At 45.0% G+C, this 11,560-nt stretch overlaps 1 long non-coding RNA gene across 1 annotated transcript; it reads right to left on the reverse strand.

Moving 5' to 3' along the window:
- Nucleotides 1-2,139: 2,139 nt before the first annotated feature.
- On the reverse strand, nt 2,140-10,568 carry LOC128842537 (uncharacterized). The gene is made up of 3 exons (XR_008446016.1): nt 10,324-10,568; nt 9,567-9,721; nt 2,140-6,306 (listed from the first exon to the last, which is right to left on the reverse strand). It is a non-coding gene; the product is annotated as an uncharacterized LOC128842537 (long non-coding RNA).
- Nucleotides 10,569-11,560: the final 992 nt, after the last annotated feature.

Here is an 11,560-nt window from a genome sequence, read left to right on the forward strand (position 1 = left end):
TCCAGCTGTGGATTTAGCAGACTTTTGCACCCTTGAAAATTGCTGAATCTTCCACTGAAGGAGAGAGGCTCTGTGGGCACAGGGCCTCCACCCCATAGTTTGTACCTGGAAGAGATCAGACTGCACCTGAGTTCTCTGGTGCTCAGTTGATTTATCTGCTCCCATCCCTCTCCAGTGCTTTCCTTAATCTCAGGCCAGTCCTGAGTCAGTGCAAACCACCCTAAATCTTCCCACCAGGAGGCAGAGGAGGGGCTGGGGGGAGTTTGGGTCCTGGGCTATAGCTGGATTGTGGGTGCTTGCTCTACCCCACTCCCTTTCCTAGGACTGAAGAGGGTTTGGGCTCCAGTCACTGAGAGTTTGATCTTTGGCAAAGGCCCTTGGTGCCCCTTATTTAATCATCAGTCTTCACTCTCCTCTGGGGGGGAAAAGTTGCACCCCTTGCCAGGTCCCCACCCTCCCATACAAATGGCCAGATGTGTCCATGGACTTGAAGCCCCAGACAGGCCGGGATGTCCGAAACTGAGTGAGTGAAGAAGTGCTGGTCTAGGAGCACTAGGAGGGGAACTGAAGCACAAAGCACGCATGGCAAAAACTAGCATCTGTCTCCAAAGCTTCAGCTTTTGGTGACTTGCCTAGCATCACCTGGGAATCAGGGCCAGAACACAGCCCTGTAGGGTAGCAGAACACTGCTTGAAAGGCAGAGCCAACCATTCTAGCTCCACTTACCTCATTTAATGAGACTAAATTAATTTGTGTGGCTCCCAGGGCCTTGTAAAAATGGGTATGTGGGATCAGGTCTGTTTTACAGACATACTGCTCAACCACACACATACATTGGGCACATGCCTTCAGAGGGCCTGTGTAGCAATATAGCTAAGACTTGCTTCTTTCTTATCACAAACCTGGGTTCTGTTTCTAAATCTACTACAAAAGAACATCCCAGCCTTTCAAAAGCTCATTAAGCTAAGGAGGGGGAGAGTGAAGCTTGTCCATCTTCTGGGATAGCGCTAGAGTCTCATCTGCCATAACTAGAGTACTGATGTGTTAAGAAATGTTAATGCTAAGAAGCCTGGACAGCCAAGGCTTTTTACAGGGTTACAAGGCCAGAGTATGCCCAGGAACTCATCCCTGAGAGTTCTGGAATCTGAAGTGAAGGAGGCGGTAGATGAGAGCCAGTCTGGGAAGGATTGGAACCTGGAAGGAATAGAACTGAAGCACTGAGATATCAAGGCACAAAAATTTGTCTTCCAAATTTCAACATTCAGTGATTTGCCCAATGTCCTGGGGGAACCCACTGATGTGACTTCTTATGATTTCATTGAGTCTGGTTGTATTTGTTGTTTTTGTGAGCCCCAGCTCCTGGAGTCAAGTGATTATATGAGACTCTCAGCTTTCTTTTAGCCCTTAAGATGAGGAAAGAGCATGAAAATTAGACCCCCAAAGAGTCAATAAAGAAAAGGGAAATAAGAATCCAATATGATTTTTAGTAGCTCATGATTTTTAAGGTACTATTGTGATTTTTAGGGCTTGACTCCTGATGTGTGATCACTTGTGGAGGGCAACAGGGGGGCAGAGCTAGGGCTAAAGTACTAGCATGTAGGGCTCATGCCCCTGCCTTTGCCACAGGCTCAGCCTTCCTTGTGCTGCCTCCACCTTAGAGGGCAATCCCCTGTGTGCAGCTGGGGCCCAGCCCTGGGCTGGCAGGGGGAATTCGCTGTGTGTGCAAGGGTAAGAGTCTGGGTGGCATCCACAAGGCTCAAACCCCTGGAGAAGTGTGGATTCCAGAGCAGAGCTGTCAATAGAACTGCTGGGCTGGGGCCAACCCAAGACCCCAGATACCAAAGAGCTATAGGAGACCCCTGGGGGAGTAGGGCCATGCAAATGACCAAGCCTCACTCCACCTCCTGGGCACCTGTAACACTCTGTACCTCCAAGTACGATGCTGGAACCCCCATATTCACCACTGTAATTATGTTTTGTACAAAGTATGCCATGTGAGGTATCATATCAGGGGTCTCAAACTCAATTTACCTTAGGGCCAGTGCAAGTCCTCAAATCCTCCCCCCAGGCCAATAATGTTACTGAAGATGGTGTTCAGAAAAGAAAATGTTTATATTGTATTTTTTATTTCAAATTTCTTAGAAATAATAAAATTGTCAAACAACTTTATACAATTCTTCGCCTGTCAGAGTTTTTAGTGTTTGCCAGACACCTGGCAACGCTTCAGTTCTGTCAGTTTGTTGATGTTTGGCCTCAGTGACTGAGCAGTTGAAACATTCAGGATTGCAGTAAGGTGTGCATCAGATTATTGTGTTCGGTATTTAGACTTGTTTATATTCATTATAGAAAAAAGTGATGCTGCCTCCATGGCTGACTCTGCCTGGCAACTAATGATGCTGTCTCCACAGCTGACTCTGACCAGCAACTAGTGATGGTATCTCTGTCCCTCTCCTCCAGCCAATGGGAGCTGTGGGGACTGGCCGTGTGTCTGCATGCGTCTCTCCTCCGCAGGCTGCAGTGGGGAGGTTCTCAGGCCGGGACTTTGACAGCCCTGATTTTAACAGTCTTGATCTGTTGAACATTAATGTGCTGCTGGAGTGTATGTGCTCTCATTGTATGTGAAGTATTGCTAGATGTGTTACTGAAATATGTTGTGAGGTTGGGCACACCCACAACCAACCTTTCAGTTACAACAAGGGAGTGGCCACCAATAGCCAGACAGCATTAATGGCTCACCAACGCCATTCCATTATCCCAGACACTTCTCTGAGAAGGTATGTACACCGTGGGGACAGACTAACCCACATCAGAACAAAGATCTTTTGAGAGAGACAATGACATCATCTTTTCCCTTCCCCCTTTCTTAAGGTAACTCTGTCTGACCTTTATGCCTACCAGTATAATCACTTATAAATCAATCTTTCTGTAGTTAAACTTATTTTAATGTTTTATCCTTACCAGTGAATTTGTCTAAAGTGCTTGAGAAATCTGCTCAGGTTACAAAGGCTGGTGCATGTCCACTTTCCTATGAAGAAGTAGCAAACTAAGAAATTAATTTTACACTGCTCAGGCTTCTGACCAGTGCAAGACGGAACAATTCTGGGGTGCAGGGCTGGAGCTGGAGGGAACTGGCTGGAGCCTTCTATTGATGGTTCATGAGTGGCTAGGAAATCATTCATGTAACTCAGTTGGGTGGGTCCTTGCCTGTGGATGTCTGGTTAAGTGCAATGCCTATCAGGTTTGTAGCTTGACATCAGCATCACAATGTTGGGGATACCCCAAGCTGGTGGGTTTTGGAGAGCTCAGCAGTCCCACAGTCCAGGCTGCACCCCGGGCACCCCATCACAGCACCCAAACCCCCAGCTTCCCTGAGAGTGTCTCTGATGCGGCCACGTGTCAGTGATGGGTCGCTCTATAGCCCCAGGAAGGCCGGGCAACGCACAGTGACCCCACGGTGTCAAGATCAGTGCCACAAGGTCCACTCTGCTGGTTGGGGACAGAGGGGCCCAGTGAGAGGTGTGTGTGTGTGTGGGGGGGGCAACTTTAATCATGATTCCAGAGGCTACTTAGGCACCTGAAAACGCTAGGGTTGCTTTTTTTCCCTGCAGATAACTTAGAAATTAAATGACAGGAGCACTGTATCTAATTCCTATATAAAGAAGGGGGGGGGGGGGAATTAACAAAAATCAGTTATAACCATATTTTAAATGTACATGTAAATTTAGAGCAATAGGAACATAACACAGCAAGATATTCCCAATCCCACACTCTGAGGTATCAGTTTTGGAGCTTTAACACAGATATCAGAAACAAGTTTGATACTTTGTACACTCTCTTTAGTAGAGATAAATGAATAAAAATAAAAGCTGTTTACCCCTGCAATTGTTGTTTTTTAAATGTCTTATATTCCAATTTGTGAAGAGGTGAATGAGACAGTTAATTTCTTTACAGGTAAATAAATTATTGAAAACAAAACACTCCAGATAGGAGCTAACACAATAGATAACGCCGTCTTCTCATCTTGGCAAAATGGTCAATGGCCTTGTTGATATCCAGGTGTTCTGAAGCTTCACGTTCGCAGGCTAAAATTACCAAGTCATCTAAGCGCTTGTCTCCCACTGTGGATCCTAAGTAGTTCTTTACTCTCTGAGCACAGAGAAATACCTCTCCTTTTGATGTTGCAGACACTAGAAGGCTCAACACAATATCTACAATAGACAGCAAAGACTGGAAAGCCCTTGGTAAGTCCTTGAGAACATCCAGAATTCAGAAATTGAAGTCAATTTTTTGGTGCAATGTTAAGGTGACCAGATGTCCCGATTTTATAGGGACGGTCCCGATATTTGGGGCTTTTTCTTACATGGGTGCCTATTACCCCCCACCCTCTGTCCCGATTTTTCACACTTGCTGTCTGGTCACCCTATGCAATGTGCTTCTCAGCAACTTCGACTTCTGCATCCAGACTGTCAAAAATCGGTGCCTGTTGATCCATAGTGATCTGCAATTATTTTCAGTTTCTCATATGCAAGAAAATTTTCACTCTTTGGGTCACACACAGTTAGTACAGAAAGCAAACTGGAGTTGAAGGTGCATCGTCTATCGAGCTCTGCAAGAATACTGTCCAAAACAGGATAGTAAAAATCAGATTTTATAGATTCATGAGTGCTCTTGGGAACATCATGTGGAGATGACTGACCCAGTGTACTAAAAACAAAAAACAAGGCCAGCTTGGAAGTTATTTTTTTTAGGTCTTATTGCCGTTTTTGTACTGCTGTGCTCAGCAGTTGCGACTGCCTGACCCGGAATAGCCATTTCAAATTCCTTGGCAATGATTTCAGCTTCATCACATAGCTCCTTCCATTAGCTTTCAGATGTTCTCATTTCTTGAAGAGCAGCAACATTGATTGCTACTAATTCATGGGATTAGATAAATTCAGGTTTTCATTTTGTAATTCTGAAATATTATTCAAGATTTTGAATATTCTTCTCGAAACCAAGAGCCTCAACAGACAGGAATAGCACTTTAGCCTTGCCATCAAACCCTCGCCAGTGCTAGCCGCTGGGCCATCAGCTCTCTGAACTGAAATGGCTCCCATGTTTCCATCTTGCATGCAGTTTTTGGAGGGAGTCAAACCAGCACGAGCGAGTTTCACATAATCTACCTAGCTCAAGCACCTTCTGGCCTAGCTCCTGCTGTGCCTTAACAAACAGTTCATGGTGCCTGCAACTACTGCTAAAGAAGATGTACAGGTCCTGAGCAAACGCAAAGACTTCCTGACATTGGGTGATGCTGGAACATGTGCCTGCAATGACAAGATTAAGCCTGTGAGCATGACAGTGCACATAAATGGCATATGTAATCCTTTCCTGAGTGCGAGCTTGTACATCTGTTAAATGCCCACTCAGCAGAGAAGCTGCATCAGGGCACTGGGCAACGATGTAATTAATATCAAGCTTCAAATGCTGTAGCTCTTCAATAATCCTTTTTGAAACAAATTCAGCATTTAGATTTTCCATGTGGAAGCAACCCACAGATCTTTCCTGAAGGATTCCTTTTCAATGGCAGCGTAAAAGGAGACACAGCTGTTCTTTTCTTGATGCATCTTTAGTTTCATCAACACGGACAGAAAAATACTTGGCTTGTCTGACCTCTTCAGCAGCGCTTTCTCTCAGGACTGCTGCAGCAGAATGTATCAAGTCGTTCTGGTACTGGTGAGAGGTATCGTGTCCATACCTGCTTCTTAGTTGATTCAAAAGGCTGGGGCTGAGCAGAAGCAACCAGCTCAAGCATTCCAATGAAATTTTCTTTATTGCTAGAATTGTGTGTTTCATCATGCCCCCAAAAAGCAATACCCTGTTTTGCACAGAGCATGGAGACCTGTAAGAGTGTTTCAATATGCTGGCAATTTTCAGCTATGACAGCCTGATGACTGGAAACAAATTGATCTGCGACACTTTTCAAACTGCTGATCCTAATTGTCAAGTAGTTTTACCACAAAATGAAAGCTGCTTGATGCCTGGAACTGAGTGAATGTTGTTTTAACAAACTATGAAAATCTTTCCGTTTCTTAAAGCTACACTCAATAATCTTCTGTTGTTGAATTGTTCTCCTGGTCCAACTGTGGTTTGAGAAGCAAAGTGACAGCATGGAAAGCAAAAAACAGACTCCTCTACAATGGAGGGGTACAAAGAAAACCAACCACAGTTGAAACGTCAACCATTTGTAGAAGGGTATCCATCTTAGGCTGTACTGGTTGTTCCTCTTTGTGCAGCAGGATATCTATGGCCATAGAAAGGTTGTTTTTCCTGTCATGAACAGGTAAACTAGAGTGACCAGACAGCAAATGTGAAAAATCGGGACAGGGGGTGGGGAGTAATAGGAGCCTATATAAGAAAAAGACCCAAAAATCGGGACATCTCGTCACCCTAAGGTAAAATCTGTTTAACAAAACATTCTGCCCCCACTGGTGATGTCAGAGCACATAGGCCATCCTTAAATGTGTAATTGGTGGCCACTGATATACAGTAACTCCTCACTTAGTCGTCCCGGTTAACGTTGTTTCATTGTTACATTGCTGATAAATTAGGGAACATGCTCGTTCAAAGTTGTGCAATGCTCCCTTATAACGTCATTTGGCAGCCGCCTGCTTTGTCCACTGCTTGCAAGAAGAGCAGCCCGTTGCAGCTAGCTGGTGGAGGCTTGTAACCAGGGTGGACCGGCAGCCCCCCATCAGCTCCCCGCTCCCCTAAGTTCCTTGTGCTGCAGCCGCCCAGCAGGCTATAAATCGGCAGTTCAACTGTCCCTTATCCCACTGCCATGTGCTGCTCCTGCCCTCTGCCTTGGAGCTGCTCCCAGAGACTCCTGCTTGCTGGAGGAAGGGAGGGGGCTAATGTCAGGGTGTCCCCCTCCCCCCTGCTCCTCCACCCCGCTTACCCCTTCTCCATATAGAGCAGGGAGGGGACACGGAGGGAGAGAGACAGAGAGCACTTGGGGCAGCAGCTGCTGTCTCAACTTCCTGATCCACTTAAAAAGACAATGCACTTAAGAGTGGGTCAGCTTACTTAAAGGAGCAGTGTGCATCTCTCTCCCCCCCCACACACAAGGTGTGTGTCTGTCTCTGTCTGCTATGCTGTCTCCCCTCCCTCCTGTTCATGCTGCCTTGATGAGAGGCTACAGTAACAACAATGTGTTAACCCTTGCGGGCTCAGCCAAGTGCTAGTTCATCATTTCGCAGCAAGGCATTGCCTAGAAATATCCCTCCCTCTTCTACCCTCTAACTTCACCACTTCAATCAAGCTTCACAATCATCATAGCTGTGAACAGTATTAAATTGTGTTTAAAACGTATACTATCTGTATATCTATACACTATATAGCTTTTTTGTCTGGTGAAAAAAATTTCCCTGGAACCTAACTCACCCCCCACATTTACATTAATTCTTACGGGAAAATTGGATTCGCTTAACATCGTTTCGCTTAAAGTCGCATTTTTCAGGAACATAACTACAACGTCAAGCGAGGAGTTACTGTACTGGCACAAGGATCATTATCCAGTCTGTTTTTCTGTGTTGACTGCAAGACAATGTTACTTGAGGAAGCATTTACACAGTTCATTTTCAAGGATGGTTCTTTATTGTCACAATTTTCGTTGTCGGGGCCTTTCTTTTTAAAAATGATACAATATTTTGCTGCTGTGCTGGTACAAGTATCATTGTACTCTGGAAAAAAATCAACTTTTATGCATAAAACAAAATATAATAAGAATAGTGTCAATGTTATTTTATTACTTTATTTGTATTATATTAAATATTTTTCAAAGGCAATGCCTTTCAATATGGCAGTGAATACTTTTGCAATTAATGAAGCAAAAAATATGAAGCAAAAATAAAAACAGGTTGGTTTTTTGTTTTACTTTTTTCTCCATCTCTTCCCCCCCCCCCCAATTATATGGAAGGTTTGGAAATTATTGCTACTTCCATTCTGATTTGGTTTATAGTAGTGCAAGTGAACCAGATGTTAGAGAGAGTGTTATTGGTGAAGACAAATCATTCTGCAAAATGAAACTGAAGATACCAAAGAAAAAAATGGTCAGTGAAATGAAAAGCTGTATAAAGCATGACAATCGTCTGCTCAACACACTAGTTAATCCAGAAAGAGAAGAGAAGAGACATTTGTGTATATGAGCAGAATTCAACAAGGAACTCTGCATGGAGGTATGCTTCAGGGATCAGTCTATCACACACTGAAGCAATAACTCTGACTCTCTCTCTAACACTTTGTGTTACTGCCATTTCTCTATTTAGGCGATTGTTTTTCACTCCACTAAAAACGTATTTAATTTTAATATACATGATTACTTTTTTCTTGTATTAAGAATGGGAATTTATTTTTCTAATTATTTTGGAAATTATGCTTATCGATCACAATCATGTATGTAACTCACTAACATCTGACTCCATTACTATTAGTATCAGATTTGGAACTGCATTTATTTTCATACGAATATATAATTAAAATCATATAACTAAAAATACAATTTGAAAATAAGTGACCTTCATCTGCACAGTGTCGAAAGTTGTATGTTTAGCTAATTATCAGAGGGGTAGCTATGTTAGTCTGAATCTGTAAAAAGCAACAGAGGGTCCTGTGGCACCTTTAAGACTAACAGAAGTATTGGGAGCATAAGCTTTCGTGGGTAAGAACCTCACTTCTTCAGACTTGCATCTGAAGAAGTGAGGTTCTTACCCACGAAAGCTTATGCTCCCAATACTTCTGTTAGTCTTAAAGGTGCCACAGGACCCTCTGTTGATGTTTAGCTAATGTTAATGACACATCCATATTCCATAGTTCCTTCACCCTCACCATCATCCCCCATGAAACTGGCACTGCTAAGGTGAGTACAAGCTAAATTTACATTCTAGAAGGATACGATTATTTATTTAAAGTGGTACAATCAATGAATGACAAAGCACAATATGGTAATAATTTATAATAATTACTCCAACCAGGACAGATCAGGCATTTTAGAACTTACTAATCAAAGAATTAAATGTAAACATGAGAGAAAAAATTATGAAATGCACAGACTAGTCAAAAACCTAAAATAATAGCACTGTAATCCTTAATGAACTTGGAAAGAATAAAGTTAGAGAATATATGTGCATTACACATTTCAACAGGCAGTACCAAGTAATAAAAACAACAATATAATCCCCTAAACTAGTTAAAAACTATAATAATACTTTTTAAAAATCCCTGATCTATTATTATGTGTGTGTTTTCAGGCTGTAAGGGCAACAAGCATTAACTTTGTAAGAACTTCAGCTACATTAGAACACAAGATTATTACGAGTTCAGAGAAGTTGCTTTTACGCTTTGATGTAGTTCAAATAAACAAGGTACTATATTATAAAATGAAGCAGACTCTACCTGGAGCCTGTCCATGAGCTTTAGCGCATACTGAAGTGGCGGAATTTATGCTGTAAGCAACTTAAATGGACGATTTTTGTAATTGAAGTAAAATAAGAGGCCAAATAATGACAAACGCAGTTTTAAAAAATACTTACCAGAAAGAAGGGAAAACCACATCAGAAAAGGGAATTTTTCCACCCTCCAGTGTAGACACAGGACTCTTTCGACGTAAGAACTGGCACCGTGAACTAAGAAACTTTCTGCTGAAGTGAAGGAGGTGGTTGTGGATTGCAGGATTTGTAGGAACAGGCTGGGAAAAGAGGCAAAATAAACATGATGGCACAAACCTCACATTTTAGATAGGTGTACGGTTTGCCAAATTACAATGTGGAAGGAAAATGGGGAGGGCAAGTGCCCCCCAAATGGTGCCAGGGAGCAGAGGGACCCAGTGAGGGGAGGCAAGGAATGGGGGAGGAAGAGGAGCAAAGCAAGGGATTGAGGGGGCACCGCAAGGCAGCTGGGGGAGCAGAGGGGCCAGGGAGGAAAAGGATGTGTCCCGCCCGCCCAGTGTTGCATAGGGCTGCAGCCGGGGCTTGGGTCCTGACGGGAGTGGAGCGGGAGAAGGGAAGGGGAGCGTTGCCAAGTCTCACTCCCCCCCCCCCCCAAAAAAAATGGCACTGCCTTTTAAAACAAGACCAACCCATTTCAGAGAGAGGGGAGTGGGGGTGTTTATAAACATTCCATATTTTTTAGCAGTAATGTAATGTGTAACAATGCTGTATGCAGCAAGAGTAGAACTAGAAATAAAAAGGTAGGGGAGTGGGACCCGCATGCAGCATCTGGCCCCCGACCCACACAAGGCACTCAGGGTAGGGGAGTGGGACTTGCATGCAACATCTGGTCTCCACCCACCCTGCAAGGAAGGGCTTCCACGCACTATTTCCCTGCTGCAGCATCTCACTCTGGGGACGGGGCTTTGGACCCTGGGCTGGGACTGCACCGCTAGCCCTCCCCTCACCGTCCCACAGCTGTTTGTAACTGCGGGGAGCTCAGAGCCGCAGACACCGGGACACGCCACGCGCCTCCCCCCACCGCGCGGGGCTTTTCTCTGCGCCATGCAGGTTCCGAGGAGGCTGGAGGCCTGTCTGCTACTGAGCTTCCCGGGCACAGCGGCATCGCCCTGGCGTCCAGACCCCGCCTCCTCAGCCGCCCGGGCCCTGCAAGGCGCATAATAAGGAAGTTTCAGAGTAACAGCCGTGTTAGTCTGTATCCGCAAAAAGAAGAACAGGAGTACTTGTGGCACCTTAGAGACTAACAAATTTATTAGAGCATAAGCTTTCGTGGACTACAGCCCACTTCTTCGGATGCATAAGGAAAACCTCCGACGTCACCCCCACCCAACCCCCAAAGCCCGAAGTAAAGCGAGACTTCAATAAACAAGCCCAAGAGCCCGCGGCTTATATAAAAATCCGATTCCGCACATTCGAAGCGGTCTGGGCAATCTGCATTAATTTGGCTCGTGCTCACCTCTCTAGGCGCTGCCATCTTGGTACGGATCGGTCATAGCCAGGCGCTTGCGGTAGGCGCTGGGTTGGCCTTTCCCCTTCCAGGACCCTATAACGTTCAATCTCTCGCTTTAGTTATTTGCATGGCCCCGCCCCACTGAGAACTCTTAGAGCTCTGGGAGAGAAAATGCTTCCGGGCCGGCTTTAGCTCAGCGGTTCCTTCGTGGCTTCAATTCATTGAAAACCCAGCCCTTCCGGGGGTTCGAGACCCGCGGATCCGATTTTACTCCTGCGCGCTCGGACAGGACAGGGGCTCAGCGCTAATTGCTCTGGCCTTCACCCCTTCGTCCGCGCTCACTGCTCTCAGGCTCCAGCCCCGCAGGGCCTTCAGACTGAGCTTCCAGCGGGGGGGGGAGTTCGTAGGGCGCAGTGAAAAGCCCTGGCTGATACATCAGTCGGTAGTAAAGACCCCGGGCCCCATAGCGCTATCCCAGCAGGGGGGCTTATGTGATCTTTGAGGGTATGTCTACACTACGGGATTAATCCGAATTTATATAATTCGGATTTGAAAAACAGGTTGTATAAAGTCGAAATGTATGCGGCCACACTAAGCACATTAATTCGGTGGTGTGCGTCCAAGTACC

The sequence above is a fragment of the Malaclemys terrapin genome, chromosome 8, assembly GCF_027887155.1.
Source record: "Malaclemys terrapin pileata isolate rMalTer1 chromosome 8, rMalTer1.hap1, whole genome shotgun sequence".
Lineage (NCBI taxonomy): Eukaryota > Metazoa > Chordata > Testudines > Emydidae > Malaclemys > Malaclemys terrapin.